This window comes from Gambusia affinis, linkage group LG09 (assembly GCF_019740435.1).
Source record: "Gambusia affinis linkage group LG09, SWU_Gaff_1.0, whole genome shotgun sequence".
Lineage (NCBI taxonomy): Eukaryota > Metazoa > Chordata > Actinopteri > Cyprinodontiformes > Poeciliidae > Gambusia > Gambusia affinis.
Genome location: NC_057876.1, coordinates 12,236,398 through 12,255,850, shown reverse-complemented (window position 1 = coordinate 12,255,850; position 19,453 = coordinate 12,236,398). Strand labels below are relative to the sequence as shown.

Sequence of the window (19,453 nt, the reverse complement as noted above, 5' to 3'; positions counted from 1 at the left end):
TCACTGGATTGGTTGTAAGCAGTTAATTTATTATAATTTCTTGTAAGTAATTTTCCAGATTAGTTAAGCAGTTTGATAAAGACATTTTCTTTTGGTAATTTGCTCCTGTTTTTCAGGTGTTCTAAATATAAATGCAGAAACAGCACCATAAATTGTTTCTGTTTTAAAAAAAAAACACAATCATTGTTTTAAGTCATTATCTTTGCATATCCTCCTCCCAGTATTTCTCCGATGATCGGCATGTTTTTTTTTTCATATTTATGAAGGCACCCATGCTAAATGTGATGACATTCTCCTCTTTTTGCTAACACAATCATGTCTGTGCGTGCTTTCGAATTTAAACATGTGTTTATAAACGCTAAACCTTTTAAAGCTCTGATCCTAAATGAAATCCACATGCAATCAGTTGAGTTTCTGAAGAGGAAATAATTCAACACATCATTATAAACCAAGGCATAAGTTTCAGAATAAATTTCCAATCAACATAAGTGGTAAAGATGTATAATGTATTTATAGTCCAAAGCCGTGTAGATCCGTCCAGTAGTTGGTCTTCTCTTCAAAGAGACACATTACTGCACCTCCAGCCTGAGATTAAGCGCTCAGCTACAGAGCTACAAAATGGTTTTGAGGTCAAGTTGTATTAATCATTGAAGTATTTAACTTCTACCTCTGGCGATAAACACATCTCCTTCAAAATGACATGAACTGGAACTGGCTGGCTGAGATGAGCTGAGTTTGGCCTTATCAGTCTGATCAAAATAAAAAATGAAGCAAGCACGGCAGCAGTTTGCAAAAAAAAAAAAAAGAAAGAAAAGGCTGGATCCAGTGAGAAGTGTGACACAGCTCGCAGCTGGGATGCTGTTCAAGCCACAGAGGTGCTGTTAGGAGTTCAGTGCTGAGAGCTGCTCAAAGGTTTGTATGTTTGACTGCATGTGTGAGAGATAAAGCCCCATGGCTGAGGATCCACAGTGTCAACATCCCCCGGCACAAGCCTGCGCATACAATCACAAGGAGGGAGGTAGATGGAAAAATCAAAGCTGGGCATTTGCCAACACTCCCAACACCCCTCTTGCCAGCCGGCTCCAGCTCCACTGCCTCAAATGTTTATTTTCCACATTATTCATGATTTTTCTTCACCCCTGCAAGCTCTCTCCTCTCTCCCTCCCTCCTTTAACATATCCAGCACTCTGTCAAGACCTGACAGAGGCTATTTCAATAATGAAGATGGACTAACTGCAATAGAGAGTGCACATAAATTGGAGATACAGCCAACAAGCATGTCCAATTTGCCAAGCGGTTAAGCCTGATGTCTGGGCACAGCTTTGGAGAGCGCCGTGGCCGCCGTCAACAGGTTTGCTCCGACCTGATTCATCCATCCACATCATTAATACTTCACAGAGGGCACTAGCATTTAACTCTGCTGCAGGAAACTGCTCTTTAAACATCGCACATTAGGCCACGTAATCACCGGAGCACTCATTTCTGAAGCGTTCAGCAGGTGCAGGGAAAATTGCTGGTACTTCTGACCCCTCCATTGTTCTTCACTCGTGGGCCCGGGGGTCCTTTTGCATCGGGAGGAACAGAAATAGAGACAAAGAGCAGAGAGTGGGTGCAAGCCAAACACAATGATTAGAATTTGATTTATCCTTTTAAACCCTCCTCCACAGATCATGTGTTAATGTGCAAGCTGGATAACAAGATAAGAACGTGTTTACCCGCTCTATATAGAACTTATCAGCGCCACAATCTAATTCCTGCAAGCCTCTTCCCAGTCCCACAATTTGCTGCACTTCTCCTCCTTACGATTGAATTTCTCCTGAATGAGGCCGCATCGACAGGGATAGTCAGAGTTGGGTTGTGTATTGCTGTCCAAAAAAAAAAGAAGAAGCAAGGAATGTCTCACAGCAGTGGTACATACAGGTACAAAGGGCCCATTGTGTCAAAACAGGGGGAGAGTCAGGGGCCAAGGAACAGGTGACCGAGAGAGGAGCTCTGAAAGAGGGCACAGCGCCATGGGGGAACGCTGATCCAAACAGACAGCGCTGAAATGGCGACTCCTCTTTTCAGCGCAGGTGTATAGTTTCAGAGCAGGTTCACTGCCGAGTTACCCATTTCACATGCAAGACAGCAATGATCCAGAGATGAACATAAGTGTTTAGGTTGCAGGAAAGCCCCAATGCAATGCAAGCATACAGTTTAGATACAGGACATACACACCTTGCATCTACAGTTTCAATCTGGAAGTAAATCTGGAATGATCACATTATTAAATTGACTTTTTGTTAAAGTTTTGCTCATTTTAGGCATTAACTGAAGATATAACCACTGAGCCAGAAAAACGGAACGTCTTCCATGTTCTTCGTCTCACTGAGACTCTGCCTGGGTTATTTGGCTGAACATGGACAAACAGAAACTTCACGTTGCTCATTTCTGCTGATCATGGACTGAATCTAACAGGAGCAGAAAGAATTTTGAATCCAGTCAGTGAACATTTGTGCATTCTGTTTGAACTGCAAAACAGGAATTTACACGTTTCCAGATGGACGTTTGAGCCGGACAAAAATAAGATGACTGACTTGGAAAGTTCAAATTCGGGAATAGGAACCTTTAAGAAGTTCAAAAAACAGACTTAATTTTTTATTTCCAAAAGAGAAATTACTAAATTTTTCTTTCAATGGTCCCAGAAGACAAGCTGTGCCATTTCCACGGCACAGTGCCATAAAAATGATTTTGCCTCCTACAGATTTCTTCTGTTTTGCTTTCCGTCATACCTAAATGTTTCAGATAATCAACCACAATTTATTTTGGGACACATATAATGTGGCTAAATACAAATTGCAGTTTTCAAATGATGATTTTATTTGTTAAGGGAAGAAGGATATAAGAAGAAGGATAAGGTACGGGAAAAGCAACATCATCTGAATCAGTTGTAAGTCTGGACTTTGATTAGGCCACTCAATACCATTCATTTTTGCTTCATTGAGCTATTAAGAACACTCTCTGGTCTGCTTTCAGCCCTTATCCTGCTTTGTCATCCAGTGCAAACTGATGGTCAGACATCACAATCAATGATGGCAAGATATCTGGAGCAGAAAAGCATCTGGAGATCATCACTTTACCACCAATACGTTTATATCTGTGTCATGTTGTTCTTTAGAAAATGAGACAAGTCTTTGTGGTTTTCACCTTGGAACTCTGCCATAGGTGTCATTTATGCCCACTATTTGTCTTATTGTTTAATCATAAACACTGACTTTGCATAAAGAAACTGATCCCCCTGCTCTGCATCCCCAGAACCAGAACCAAACGAGGAGAAGCGGCATTTAGCATCTATGCACCAAAAATCTGGAACAAACTTCCAGAAAACTGTAAAACAGCTGAAACACTGACTTCCTTTAAATCTAAACTAAAAACCCACTTGTTTAGAGTTGTATTCAAAACGTAATCAATTGCAAATTTATTGACGGAATCTGACTATGTTGTGTTTTTATTGTTGATTCTATGTTGCATTGTATTTTTGTGTTTGATTTGATGTAAAGCACTTTGAAATGCCTTGCTGCTGAAATGTGCTATACAAATAAAGTTTGATTGATTGATTGATTGATTGATCACCAATCAAGTCAGCCGAGTCCTGAGCAGATGTGAGTGTTCATAAATGAAGACTGCCTCAGCTGGAGCTCGGTCAAAAACCACATATATTCAAAACAGAGAGGTAAACTAATAATTCTGTGATGTAGGAGGTTGTCAGGGTTTCCTATGAAAGTGCATCGATAAATATAGCAGGTTCTAATGGACGCATTTAAAAGTTGAAAGTGACTATAAATTCATTAAAATAACATTTGTATTATTCTTTCTCAGCTCTTTTGTTTTGCTGGTTGTTAATTATCCATTAAATAAGATTCTTTTTTTTCTCTCTTTGTGTTAAGATTGTGTACTTCTAATAGCACCTAGTCATTTTCTATGCAATTTATTCTCTAAAGTGGAGGAAAGAAAACATTAATTTTATTACTACTAGCATTTGTCCTCTTTGCTGCTGTATAACAAGCTACAGATCTGTGTGCCTCACAAAAGGCAGCGCTGAGTACAAATGATGTTTTATGAATTTGATGGAACAAGATCAACATTAATATTCAGTTTTCCTTTGTTCAGATTTTCTGTCAAGCTGCTCCTGGGGGAAACATCTGGCTGTTTAGGTGCTAAATGATCCTCTGTGAATATGTCATGTCTGTCTTCATCAAGCTGAAGGATGAGGAGTAACTCTCTACTGCTCCTGGGAGGTGTTTCATTCTGAGTGGATGCAAAAGTAAAAAAAAAAAATGATATATGCAACAAAGTATAACTAAACAGCCAATAAGAAAATAACTAAAACAGCAACAGCTTGTGCTTCTGCTGCCTCTTAATAGAAAGCTCAAACTTACTAACCCACAAAGATTGCATGTCAGGTAAATTCGGTGCAGCAGCTGATGACAAAACTCATAGATATGTCTCTGAAACATGAGAGGAAAAAGAATCTCTCTTATCTATACATCTTAATTCATTGGTGTCTCCTACACGGGCCCTTGCTCCTGTGCACCGTCTCTGTCAGGAGCTTGGAGGCTCTATTTGATCCGGTTTCCTCACCTCCGATCCCTCACGCAGCCACAGCGATGGAACAGATACGGCATCCGCTTGAGATAATCATCGTCAATCACAGCCTGCTGAAGAGCCAGGGAGGCATCCGATGAGTAAAGATTGACTTGGAATCGGGATTAGGACGTTTATCGGCACCACAGAATCTGCAGAAACAGATCTGGACAATTGTAGCAACTGCAACCTCGCAGATTACAGCCTGCAGGAGGAAAGAAAGAGCAGGACTCCCAATGGAAGTCATGACTTTTTCTGAGGAGATCGTTATTACTTTAATCTTAATTAAATTTTGGAAGTCAGGCAAATATTTTGATAAACCACTGACTGCATTCATTGTGGATGTCTCTCTCTCTCTCTATATATATATATATAGCACAAATTAAGCATTTTAGGAAGCTCACTGTTAGAAAACTGGAACGAATAGTTCAGTACGAGATTGCGATGCTGCAATAAAGAAAAAGCCATCTTAAAGCTTCCTACACATGTTTACCTTGGGGTATCAATACGTGTGATAATAAAAAAGCCTAAATATATCTAAAATTTGACTTTGATAAGTGGGGAATATTTATCACTGTGCCGTATCAAACAAAGAAAAATTGCAGTTTCGAAAGTTGACTGACAGACTTTCTATTACTTCTCACTGTAGACATTGAGCTGCTAAGTAGCCTAGGACCCTTTCTGTTATATTTTTAATCTTCTAATGTGTTAACAGCAGTGGGTGTGAGGTATGAACTGCAGGCAGCTCAGTTTAGCACCTGTATCATCTTACTGTGGAGCCACGCTGCTTTACTGCATGCAGAATGTAGTTTGGCAGTGATTTTCTGACATATGCCAGACATTTGTTGCCCGAAAACAAAACAAAGCACAATAAATAAATAAAAAATGATTTGCATTCATAGTGCATTTAGGTACCCATGCTGTATGCACTCATGCAACCCTCAAGCCACCACAAATGCTGGCTTATCATCTGTATTCTGGCGACAAGCCAGATTGTCTCTTTCCTCTTTGGGTGAGGGGAGTCAAGTCCAAATCAATTTAAAATTGTCATTCTTCATACCGCTGCACAGTATTGATGGATCGTCAGAGCATCTTGGACACAGAATTTTTAGCAGGTTATTCTTGCTTCTTGTTTTATGTGTTTTTATTTATTGTACACTTCTCACAGAAAATGATTTCTGGATGTGTCCCTGCAGGGATTTCCAGTCTATGTTTGCGTCTTTATTTCAGTCTTTCTGCCTAAAGGCGACAGCATTTCTTGTAGGTATTTGCCTTTCAGCACTGTTGCAGCATAAAAGTGATTTATTTGTTCTTCAGATATTTGTTTTTATTTTGTATTGATTAATGTAATTTGCTGACACATTCTCAGTTCTTAACTACTACCCAATGATTCAGCCTATCTAGGGTGCGCCATAAAAATCACATTCAGTAACAGCAATCTATGTATCAAAGCCAAAATAACAGTGACTATACAGCACATTACCTAAGAAGCACAGACATTAATACTATTTGGTGTGAAAGTTAATTACTGAGAGGAAAAAAACTCAAAGTTAGCTGTAACAGTAAGACCAAGCTCAAAAGGAAACTATTTTTTACTTCTATTTTCATTCAAGTTGTGAAAATGTAAGAGTCGGCTGCCATCGACCACGCTGGATGTGGAATGTCTTTAAAGTGACTAAAAGTAAGTCTATTTTCTAAGCAGCAATATGGTGGATTGTTTTCGTTATGTTTTTTAAAAAAAAGCAATTAGATTTTGAGTTTCCAGTTGCAAATCTCTTGTCTTTTTAAATGTGTCCCTGTTCCAGCACACCTGAATCAAAGAATTTACTAATTAGCACACCTCTGTAGAAATTGTTGATGAACAGAAAAAGTAATTGAAACATTTGATATACATGATAAATTAACCTTGAAGTTGCAGGACAGACAGGGCTCCTAAATTAGATCAAGGAATATATTTTGTTTTTAGGTTTTTGTGTTAAATCCATGAAGATTGTTTGCTAAACAAAATGATATAATGATTTAGTTAAAAAAGAAGCCCTTGAATTGTCTTTGGACAGAAAAATGAGTACAAATAAGAAATTTGAATCACATGTGAGATACAAAAAAACCCTGGTAATTTCAGTCAGTCTGATTGTATATTAAAATATATTTCATACATGTAAACATTCTGTTTTATTAACATTTTCTGTGACATTTTGACTTTTAAATAAAAACAGTTAACTGGGACAGAACAACAAATACTGCATGATGTCTGTGTTTAAAACTTGCTCTCCTTCCTCTGTTTATCTTTACCATAGTCTGAGCTCTTCAATATGGGAGAAAAGGACAGCAATAGATAAGGAAAGGAGAAAAATAAGCAAAGAGAAGGTCAAGAGTGAGCAGATAGACAGACTATTACAATACATCCCCACCTTCCTCCAGAGACAGCTGCTGTAAGTGTGTACAATGCTGCTCTGTCCATACATGCACATATGATGGGCAAAACAAGTCTGCAGCTTAAAACAGAACAGAACAGAAAAAAGGGGGGTATGACAGTGAATGGCAGAGGGAAGAATGGCAATAAGGCAGGCGGTAGGCGAGGTGTTAAAAGTTGATTAGGTTGTTAAAGGTCACATAGTCAGGCCTCATCAGCTGTCCCAATGGAGCGCAAGAGGCGGCTCAGGGCCTCAGCTCAGGCGCTAATGAGACAGAAGCAATGGCATCCTCACACACATATGGATATATCCTGCGTCCATATAAAGCCATCTCTTTATGGCACACAAGAACACACACTAGCACACACGGTTAATGTGATGACATTAACAAAAAGCAGCTCGACTCGCCCAAGGTTGTTATAACGAGCTCGGCATGCGGTACAAAGGAGGTTGAAACAAGTGCGGCAGACAGTACAGAGGGAGCTGCGTGGGGCCCTGCACTGTGGAATTATTTGATCACAGATATCGCAAATGGAGTCTGAATCTGAACATGCTTCCAGCACACCCAAAACTTTCACGTTGCACATGAATTTGCTCATTTGAGCGGATCGTGTTCGGTCCGCCCACTGCTCCTGAAGGGTCAGTCTTATGAAACGAGTGTTTAATGAGGCTGTGCATGCACGCACGTGCCCATGGCCGTGCACGCTCACGCTGAGTCCGCGCTGCTCCCACTCGATACAGTTAAAAAAAAGCCGATGCATGACTAACTGCTGATAAATACAAAAGTTGCATCCGCCCCCCCAGAAACGCAGAGTCAAAAAGCAGCAGCAATGGCCTTTTGAACTCCTGACTGAGGCACACAAAGGCGTGCACTTGCATGCAGGCATGCTTCAAATAATCTTTACTGCTACGGCAAAAAAGGTCAGCCATCAGAGAGGCAATTATCATATTTCCAACAGGTGCATTTATTAGAGCTACGCTTCATTTGCTGGGCTGAATCTAAATCAGGCTGGGAGGACTGGGGACCATTATACCGCAGTGATCGGTGCTAATACGGTGACATAATGTCCTGCAGGTTTACACGCCTGCAAAGGCACTCAGTCAATGCCTGATTCTGCCTCAGCAATTCCTGTCAAACACTTTATGGGTTGCAGTGATCAATATTTTTTATTACTGCCACTTTGTTCTACCTCAATCACATAAAAGCTCTTGAATAATGGACATTTGCGCAGTTTTCAAGGCTCAAACTGTTTCTTCTTTTCACAACAGACAGCATGAGTGTGTTTTTTATTATAAGTAAACAGGTAAAAAGCTTTGATTCCAGGTATTCTAGGTATTTTTTTTAACTTAGATAGGGGCGTGCTTGTGTTGAGTCTGGCGTGTGTGTGTGCGTGGACGTGTTCATGTAAGAACCAAGTGTCCTTCATAATGAGAAGCCCTTTAAGGTGAAGCTGGATCAGAAGGAAAGGGCATCAGAAGAAGTGATGATGGTCGCTATGGTGCTGAGCTCAATGAGAGGAAATCACAGCAGAGAGACTTGGGGAAAAAAAGTCTCTGTGCTGCTACATGCTGCACATGTAGCAGCACAGAGGTACACTGTAACCATTTTAATTTAGCCTCTGCAAGAACAGGCATGCCTACAGCACAGATGGAAAAAAAAAAAAAAAAAAATAGCAAAATCACACTCAATATCAGTGTTGGCTACAACTGCAGAGAATGGCTAATCAATACAGCCGAGCACCTATGGGATGCATGTTCCATTAGGTCTGTGGGTCAATGTGTTTTCCAGCAGATAGAACTGGGTTATTTTCCCTGGTGTTTGTACCAATCCGTATTACCAGCCCCCAGCTTGATTGGCTGCACGGCCCGGCTCCATTGATGTGCATCAGTGATCACCCCGGAGTCCTATCAGTCAGAAGAGGGAACGCATTCAACCTGTGACCCCTGCCCTCTGACTCAGGATGAGCCTCAGTTAATAAGGTGTAAGTTTACGGGGAAAGGGAAGGGAAGAGGGAAAGAAGGGGGAAAGGGGAGAAGAAAGAGGGAAGGGGAAAAAAACTGTGTAAAAAAGAAAACAAAAAATAGGAGAAGTCATGTAAGCTTTGTACAATGTATGTAACATCAATATATGTATGATCTCCTGATGCGCAAATAAATGATACATAGTGAAAAAAAAAAAAAAAAAAAAAAAAAAAAATAAGGTGTAAGTTTCCCAAGTATTTGCTTTAATCGACCTATTGTTCACCTGAGTGGAATTTATGATCACTGATGCATACTCTGAGTGGGCCATGATGCAGTGAGGTTAACTACGGGCCATATAGCTGAGACACAGATGGATGCAGTCAAATCTCTTCATATACAATGGCTGGGTTCCTATTGGGCAATTATCTTAAACCTGTTGGTTTAACTTTACTGAAATCACGGTCACAACAAAGTATTACGATTCATACCTAATATCTGAAGTGCTTTTTTGCCAATGAACAAAGAGATAAACAGAAAAAGGTTAATAATGCTTCATTATTATGTAAAATATACATTTATGAAACTGCTAAGAAATACTTACAAAGGAGGATGTGACCAGATACAAGACATCTCTCCCATTTGATATTTTCAACATTTGCAGCGTTGGTTATTTCAGACCAAATTCTGTGAGACAGATGTGTCTGAAATTTGGTAACCAAGCACTGACCATATAAAGTAACTTACTTCATTATCTACTGTAAGAAAATGATGTCCCTTAATAACTCCTACCATCAGGAGGTCATAGTTGTTTTATTTTAATGAGCGGTAATATGTAATATGTCATAAGACTTCCAAATGACCCAAAGAGAATCTGTTCAAAAATGATTAGAAAGAAGTTTTTTAGACAGTAATATGTCCTCAACTTGTAGAAGATAGTTAAGCAGTTTATAGTTTTACCTCTAAAATCAATGGTAAAACTTAAGTGTCAAAGAAAAGTAAAATAATACGCTATACTTTGGATACATGGATATGAAATGGTTGGCAAATGTTAAATGTAAGGAGGGAGGGAGAAAAAAAAGGCAAAACATGCCTTTTGTGTATGTAACATGGAGCTATTAATTGAGAAAGAAGAGGATTGACCCAGAGCCTGGACTGAATTGTGTGAGTTAAAACACCCAACAACAAAACATTCAAGTTATCCAATTGTAACTTCAGCATCGTTGAACTTCAAAAAGAAAACCACTGTGAGGAAAATAAAAATGAAAAGGATTTGTGAAACTTGTTAGCCAAAGGTCAATGACCTTATTTAGCAGTTCTGCAGCAAATACTGACATAATAGTTTAAAAAAAAAAAGGAGTAGGGAACAGAGAAAACTGAATGTATTGAGAAATATGACCCAAGCAAACAGAACATAAAGAAATCTACGCTGCACCATGAGACACTAAATTCAACTTTTCTGCACTCCAGAATGATCTTATCAAGGGAAGCAAAGCATTGAAAAAAAAGAGACAAAGACTTGGAAAATGACTTAAAAACTTAAAATGTATTTAAAGGATGAAAAAACAAAAAAAACAAACGGATTTTGCATGACCCCTTTAAACATAATACGACAGAGGGCCTACGATAGAGGGCCCTTTTTGTTACAGTAAAACAGTAGCGTGCAAAGTTCCAACTCTACTTAAAATGCAACCAGATCCTCCTGACAACAACACTCTTCAGTGTGGAACTTGTTGCTGAGTGTAGAAATTTCCATGATAATCGTAAGGTTCAGAATTAGAGAGGTGTTTAATCTTAAAGACATGCAAGAAGCTATTTAAAAAGAAGCTGAATTTTCTATGACATGATGAAAGACATCCATGCTGCAGGAAGTAAAGAGTTTAGCAGATGGCAGAAAGGTTTGATGGAGAACAGTAAAGTTGCTCTGTTTTATCATTTCAAACATCCAGCCTCTGTCTGAACAACATCATAACATCATAAAAGAAAATGCAAAAATCCTAATGACTTTTAGAAGACAAGCATCCAATGCAAGGAGATTAATGAGAAATGTAACATGCAGTTTGAGGGAGAACCAGAAGCTCCTTCAGGAAGCAGCTTCACCTAAAACCAGATTTTCCCCCCCGATTGTTAAAAATACAAATATATAGGGTTTTCTATATGGATTCAAACAGACGTGCCAAACATGGGACGATTTTATGTTTTAATAGCCAATTTGCAACCTCACTCAGACTAGTGTTTACTTATAAGGCAAATGGTGCTAACCATGCTAATCAGCAACATAAGGCACTAGACTAGACAAATACAAAATCACTTACAATTAAAATATCTCACAATTTGTTAGAGGAAAGAAAATTTTCAGAAGAATCAGATTGTGCAATTTTGTCAATTTGTGTCAAGAATGACCAAGTTTTACTTTGACTGCGTTCTGCCCAATTTATAACCAATGCTATGATGTATGATAAATGTTACATTTATAAATGTTCATTTTACAACTGTAAAACTAACTTGTCATTAAATATTAAGCAGTGACTGTTTTAGCTCTACTAAACCAGCTTCTGAAATGAAAAATGGAAATAAATTCGTATATCTCAGCAAGGTTGTACTATTCTACCACAAAGCATGTGCCAATCCAAAGATCTCCAAGTTTTGCTGTCTGTCTTTAAAACATTCTACACAATCTACTATCTTTGTACTCCTCACCCTACTCAAACTCAAAAACTCAATCGAAAAGTTGTTTTTTTTTCTAATAGTGAATGCAAAAAACTAAGTACCACTGAGTTTAGCTGACATGCTATTATTAGCATGCTATTATGCGAGCCACAATAATAGCATGCTATTAGCATGCTATTATTGTGGCTCGTTAAGACTGTAAGAAAGTGGGGCTTTCAGTGGATAACAGGAAGGCTAAGCTAACTAGTAAAGTTGTTCTTTTTTTTATTTTAAACATGCTACATTTAGAAATGCTGATGAACCTTAGAATATTGCAAAGTTAATTCAGAAGTCAACATTCAAAATAGAGATTGCTGTTTTGGTAATGCTAACCACAATTATGCTAATATAAGATGCTACGCACAGTTTAAAATGTCAGCTCTGTAATACTTTTGTTATTGTTTTAAAATATTTATGAAACCCAGTTTCACAGGTACTGCTCTCTCACACACATTGTAACATTTACACTTTTCTTAATTTAAATAATTGATAAGCGGTTGTGAAAGGGAGGAAAGAAAAAAACAACATTTATTTAAATTCACTTCCCTCATATTAGCTTCTGAAAATAATGGTTGTTGGCTAAAAGCGATATTCATGTATTAGCTTTACAAAGATAGGAGGTCGTTCACAAAATTCGGATTGCTGCATCTCACAGTTTGGCTTATTAAGAGCTCTGTTTTTAATGTGGGGTGATTTCCTCCCTATTTGATGTTTCCCTCCACATTCAGAAGCAGGATCTTTTGTCGGCATGTGCATCTAATCAACCTGAGCTGACAAACAGAATGTGAGAACATGCGTAAAACACAATAGCAAGTAATTAATGAAATGACCCCTGAATGCTGCACCTACAGCAGCCCCCCTTCTCATCACAGCCACACACACACACACACACACATATGAGAACAGAATGGCTGTCTGGAACCTGCCAATTATTCTGTACTTTACTGGACCCTCGCTGCATCGGAGGTGTGATTGGAATAACAACCACCCCACAGAACCACACAATTCTCCTCTCCCTGTAGGGCACCAAAGGACTAGCAGGGGGGAAAAAAAGGGAGGAGAGATGGTAGCCATGATGAGGATGTGGCAGAGGGAGAGGAGAGTGGTAGAAGTCAAAGACGGGGGGCTCCCTGGCAACATGCAGCGGCAGCGTGAGAGCCGTCTTGAGTGACACTCACTCTCATATCCCCCCCTCTGGGGAAATAACCCCCCTAATCCAGCATGCTCTTTCAGACAGACAAGATCCCCCTTCTTCTCTCAGCACGGATATGAAACGCTCCCCCCTTGCGATTCAAATATCAGGGATGAGGGCTGGGAAAGGAATACACAACACCGTGACGTGGCGCGTCTAGAGAAAGACATCAATGTTCCTATCTCCTCCTCTCGAATGGCTGAGTCGCTGCCGTGGAAGAAGGGACAAAGCCATTGGCTAAAACAGGAGGAAGTGGCCCGCCATTGGATCGCATCCAGGGAGGTGGCCATTAGTAGCAGGAGGTGCAATCTTCTGCTTTTTATGGAAAAAAAATAATTTTTTTAGACTGAAACGTGCATTTCTGTTTTATTTTAATCTGCAGCATGGCCAGTAGCAAGCAAGTCCTTTTCCTCTGCTTCATCCTTCCAGCTGCTTTTAACGCCTTGCACCCCTTGGTAATAGCCTTCCTAATAAGCATGCACAATGTGACAAACATTCGGAGACAGAGTTAATTAATGGCACACAGCACTGGATAGACCAGCGAATCAATAAAGTCAAGGCGGGCAAAGTCGCAGCAGGCCGAACGGCAGGACCCGCCAACCACGTAGCCTTTTCAGTGCAAACCAAGGGAGGTCTTTTTTTTCTCCGTACTGGTAAATCACTCCACAGCCAGGCTGCTTGGTACACAGAGAGAACCACGAAGCTGGGCCGACACAGTGTGATATTATATTAGCATTACAAAGGCTTTCCCACCATCTGTGACACGATGTGGATAAGAAAAAAACCCCCTCACTTTTCAGTACCCAATGACCAAATGCTGATGTTTTCCATAGGTTCTGTAAGGATGGCTGACAGGAGTACATTCATTACAGCTTCTCAGCAGCTGAGGTCTAACAAATGACCTGTGTACACAACCACACCACTCTTGCTGTTTTACATCCAATTCAAAAAGCGGGTTAGGTTTCTAATCGGCGAGAAACCCTTATAGTGGCACATTCTGCTTTCTGAGCGCAGATAGACGTCTGTGCTTCACGCCGGAGCCTATTGGAATGAACAGACTTGGCTCATCCACACAGCTCTCCCTGCTTTCCACTGTAGCCTGTTGTCACTAGCCCCTGGTCGGACGCCAGTCGCCTACTTGGCAGGGAGAGGTGCTGTACAAAGCAACTGGCAGGTCTGGTAAATAATGCTGATGGAGTGCGATAGAGAAAGAGGCATCTCCTTTATTCCACACAGCTACTCTATCTCTTTCCACCCTCAAAGAGAGAGGACATTTTCTTTCTTTTTTTTCTGTTTTACAATCCATTCAACTGGAGAGGGATAGGAGGAGGAAAAAAAAACAAACAGACGACCTACCTAGCTCCTCTTTGTGTTATCTTTCATTATGGCTGCCAGCTTGAGAAAACCAAGAGCTGTCAGCCAACAGTTTACCAGAATGCTGCAGAGGAGGAAGACCTGCCAACATCTGGGATTTACAGTCACAACTTCATGCATGTGATTGCACAGAAGGAGGGACAAGTGGACAATAGCAATGTGGCATTGAGGAGAAACACTCACCAGGGATTCATGCAAAGCCCTCTACGTAGGCAGGAAGAGCAGAGAGAGGGTAGGAGACACGATTATCACACGCTGTATGACTGACTTCATGTTTTAAGCTTCAGCTGCTTGTTGCTCACTGATGCCCTCTCAATTAGACGAGCATGAATGGAAAAGCAACTTGAAGGAAGATCGACATATTAAAGCTGTACATCTGGAGGAAAACTCAACCTGGACCAGGGATGTCCTGAATAACATCACTGTTCACTTCTCATCCTTCCACACGCATCAACCGGAGAACCTGCCTTACAGTACATCACTTGTACTGTAAGGCAGCTTTAATATGTCGAGAAAGAAATTCAGTCAAATTTCCACAAAAAAAATCCACTTTAAAACAAGAAATTTAAACATTTAGAAAATGTTCCCAGCAGATGTCCAAACGTGTGAGTAATATGCCAACATGTCTATTTCATATGTAGTTTAACAGAAAACAGTCTTACAAAAAGTACCGTGAACACGCAAACATGGTGGGGGAAGCATCATGCTGTGGGGATGCTTTTCATCTAAGGTCAGGGAGGTTGGTAAGAGCTGATGGCCATTGTCAAGAGGTAGTAACAGAAAATTCTTTCACGAGAAGAGATCAAGAACATTTATGCATTCTAAAAATCGTTTTAGTCTGGACTTACACTATATATATATATATATATATATATATATATATATATATATATATATATATATATATAATTTAATTACACTCAGTTCTTGTGCTTTTGTTTGGGTTAATGTGGATGTGGGCTACATCCTACATCCTTGTCTAGGCATTATTTACCTACAGTTGGTAAATAATGCTTAACAAAATGATGGAGATCTGAAAATACCAGCAGGTATCGTCTAACAAGGACAGTGAGGATCAGACTTTAACTATAACCCTGAGTAAAACCACCATCGTTTCCTTGTGTTACCACAAAATGTAAAACAACAAACATATGACATGATTTTGCTGCTTTATTTAACAAAGAAAATTATTTCAACTAGACTAGAAGATAATCAACAGTTTAAATATTTTAAAAATATAATGAGAACTTTTCAAATGATTTATTTCGTTTAATAGGAAAAAACTGAGCCTAACCCAACCTGGTCCAATGTAAAAAAAAAAAAAAAAGGCCCACCTTTGTTAAAATCACAAATTACTGTTATTAACTATATATTTTTCCTTGCCAGAGCCATACATTGTTCCTGGGAAGCCTGTAGGACCAATACATCTGGAAAATAGAGTCAGTCTGGCAGTATGAGAGCATCTCAAAAAGCAAAACATTGTGTCCTGACCTAAAGAAATTCAAGAATAGATGAGAAACAAAATCACTGACAACTACCAGTCAGGAATGGCTTACAAAACTATTTCTAAGGTTTTGGTACTTCAGTGAAACACACTGAGAGCCATTATCCAAAAATGGAGAAATCAGAACAGTGAACCATCCCAAGAGTGACTGGCCTACCAAAAATTACTCCAAAAGCAGATTGTGACTCATCCACAGGGTCAAAAAGACAACCAAGAACAGCATCCGCAGCACCAGCAAGGGCCTCGGCTGCCTCAGCTAAAGTCAGTATTTATTATTCAGCAATAAGAAACTGGGCTGCAACGGCTTCCAGGGGAGAGATCACAGGGGAAAATCACTGCTGACATAAAAGAATGCAAATCTTTCAGAAAAACATCTGGATGACGCTCAGGAGAGCAATTCAGGGAGAAAAAAAAAGACAGTCAAACATGTTGGTTGTAGTTTATCTGGAGTCTAGTCTGGAGCTGCTTTGCTGCTTTAGGAACTCGGTGACTTGCAGTAACTGATGAAACTATAAATTGAGCAGAAAATCCTGAAGGAGAATGTCTGGTCATCAGTTCATTCCCTCAAGCTGCAAGTGTTACGTAGCAGGACACGGATCAGAAGTGCATCAGCAATCCAAAATTCCTACACAGTGACATAAAACAAAAACACAAAATTTTGTAATCAAAGACGAAGTTTAATTTGGATTGCCTTTTAAAAATAAATGAAATTATAACATGTAAACTCCTATTTGTACTGGCTGAGGTTTTGTTTGATGTTAAAATTTGATGAAACTCAAAACTTTAAAAAATGTGAGAAAATTAAGAGAACAAATACTTTTCCACAGTTTGATAACTGATCCATTATCAACACTTTACAGTGTCATAAGGAACAATTTCCTAATATTATATACTCAACCAGAAACTTGACAGGACAACTGTCTTGAATATTTTAGGCTTCAATTAGTCTTTGTTGAGAAGAACATGATAAAACCATGTAGAAGTTTGCATTAAACACTCAGATTTTACAGACCGCAGAAACAGTTTGTAGATAATTTTGCCAGAAATTGAACTACGCTAATTAGTAGTTTGAACGATTTGAAAAAATGTGAAATAAAGACTAATTCTCTTTGCAAGTTGCACAGTCATTTTGTTTAATGCTTTTCTCATTATCTAGCAGAAGAAACGCCTGCAGGCACGTACGCACATCAACACTTCCTAGTGGAAAAAGAAAACAATTTCCATAGACGACAGCTCCTGGTACTATAGGCGAACAAATTCTCCTTGAATGAACACGTTGCACATGAAGACACCTGTCAACTGATGTGGACGTCAGCAGTGAGTATTAAAAGAATATACGCGACTGGGTAACAGCACAGAGCGCCACTCTCTGCGGGAGTGTGAAGGGTCAATGAGGATTCCAGTGCGGTGTAATATTCCTGTCACCGAGCCTCATTCTGAAAACACCTGTAGACGCATCCGCCCCTCCCCTCCCCGTTGCTAAGTGTAATTCACATTAGCATATGGCCAAGAATATCCAGTCAGGTAGACAGCTCAGTGAGAGCGGATGTAGCAGGGTGAGCTCTCTTGTCAAAACCAATATCCAGCTCTTGAAGACCAGACCGGGGAGAGGCAGCCAAAATCATCTGCATAAAAGAGAGGCCCTAAAAAAAAAAAAAAAATCACCCCTCATAAAATACGACAGGGGAGCCGGCTCACACTGGTTAAAGCATGATGAAAGGAATGGAATCCAGCACAGCTCCCTGTCTGAGGATAATCAAACAACTCTAGCGCTAAAAGCATGGCATTCAGATTCAATTGTGAAAGCCGCTGCCGTCTGAAGAAAGAAAGAGGGGGAAAAATACATTCCTGTTGTTTTGAACCCAGTGGGGGCTTAAAAGATGTGTTTTGTAATGCCTCCCATTAGAAATATACGCACAAACCTTGAAGCTGGAAGCAGAGTTTACAGTAACACATGCAACAGTGATTGCAGCAAATGGCAACTGATTGAAAATGTATTGACAGCAATAAGGATTTATTGAAGTGCAGGGCAGCAGCGGGATCTTATGAAATCCTCAAGCCGGAGCATGACAGCCGCATATTATCCTTAAGGGAGCAGCGGTACATATCAACCAGGAGATGATGACAATACATCACTTGGACTGTCAATGCACAATATCGTCTTGGAGCCTCGAGCAGATCAGCCTGTCAGGGACAAGATAAAAGCTGGGAGAAGTAAAAATAAAGAATGAAATGCACTTTAAAAGCATCTTTCTATTTATTTAACATAAAACCATCAATTCACATGAAAGAACCTCTCGCAGTCCCTGACACAGCAGCCGCTCCGAGACGTGGCGGCAGCAGGGAGAATGTACAAATGAACGCCCCTTTACAGCATGTGTGGAGCGGCGCTGGGAGAGCTGGGAGCGGCGTCTTTGTTGACTAGTCACGGCGTCACAGAGGCAAAGGCTGATGAAAGCTGGAGTCAGCTTGAAAGCGCCGACACATGACACAGCTCATAACCGCTCGCCGTCCAGGACAGGATCGCGTTCATGTAGCCCTCTGCTTCATGTATATTTAAACACTCACAGCTCCAGTTCAGTTTCAGCCGGAGAGAGGTTTTAACTTCTCCAACCCTCGTGCAAGCAAATATCCATGAAAGAATCGCAAACTGACCCCTAAAATGGGAAAGATTCCCTTTACGCATTTTCTTTTAATGATTTAAATAAGCAGAGAAAGTGAGCAGGCTGTAATGTTCCTGACACATTAAGGCAGAATGATCTCACACATGGTTTGTCTTCAAGGCCCCTTCATGTGTTTGTGTATGGGAGCCAACGTGAGAAAGTGTGTGGGTGTGTTTGCCTGACTATATCTCTGTGTAAAAGAAAGAAAAAAAAAAGGAAGGGGGGAGGGAGCAAGTGATGTGATCAAGAGAGAGTATGATGAGAGAGAAAGGCTGAGATGGATGTATATAAAAAAGAAACATAGTGGAAGATGGCAGCAGTGGTGGTCTTTGTGAGCCCAGGGGGTAAGTAAGACTACAGATGTATACACAATGTTGTGGCGCACAGGCCAGCGGCTGAATAACAGAGGGCTGCTGCTTCTGCAGAGCTGCCCGCTGCAGCTCACTCTGTGCCTCGTTCTGCTCAATGCCCAGGGCAGCCATTCAGAGACGCACCCCGTGCAGACTCTTATATCCCAAACAACAGAGTTCGCCTAACAGAGAGGCACTGTTGTTGATGAAGCCCTTAGAAAAACAGCCGGAGAAGAGGACCTCCAGAGGGCACACTTTTTTTTTTTATCATTGGGACATTACTCCTGTTTACTCCCAGACAACCCCTTTAAGAGCAATTTCACCTTTTCCCTTGATATTTATATATATATATATATATATATATAAACATCATGCTTATTTATATTACTTTTGAAAGGTAGTCACTGAACACCCATCCAACAAGTTGATGCTCTCATTTTAAAGCAGGAGACTCTGATAACGGTGTGCTTGTGGTCAAAATCAGACGCTGATCAGCCACCAGCCAGTTAAAAAGCAAAAAAAAAATCGGATGTTTTCCAAGAAAACTCAAAGTTAAAAGAAGAAAAGGAGACACAAGAACAAAAAATAAAACCATATCAGGCTATAATGTTTTGCCTTTTGAGTTTTCTTTAGCCCACTTCAAGTAGTCAGGTTTGATTTAAGTG

The 19,453-nt window shown here is 40.1% G+C and overlaps 1 protein-coding gene across 3 annotated transcripts in view; it reads right to left on the bottom strand.

Moving 5' to 3' along the window:
* Positions 1 to 19,453, bottom strand: part of nexmifb (neurite extension and migration factor b) — an 83,184-nt gene that overhangs the window by 24,374 nt on the left and 39,357 nt on the right. Inside the window, exon 2 of one of the 3 annotated variants that reach the window (XM_044127713.1) lies at positions 4,621 to 4,775. The exons of the other annotated variants lie outside the window; for them this stretch is intronic. The gene's annotated coding sequence lies outside the window, so the exon portion shown is untranslated. The remainder of the gene's footprint in view (positions 1 to 4,620; positions 4,776 to 19,453) is intronic. 3 annotated transcript variants of the gene reach the window in all.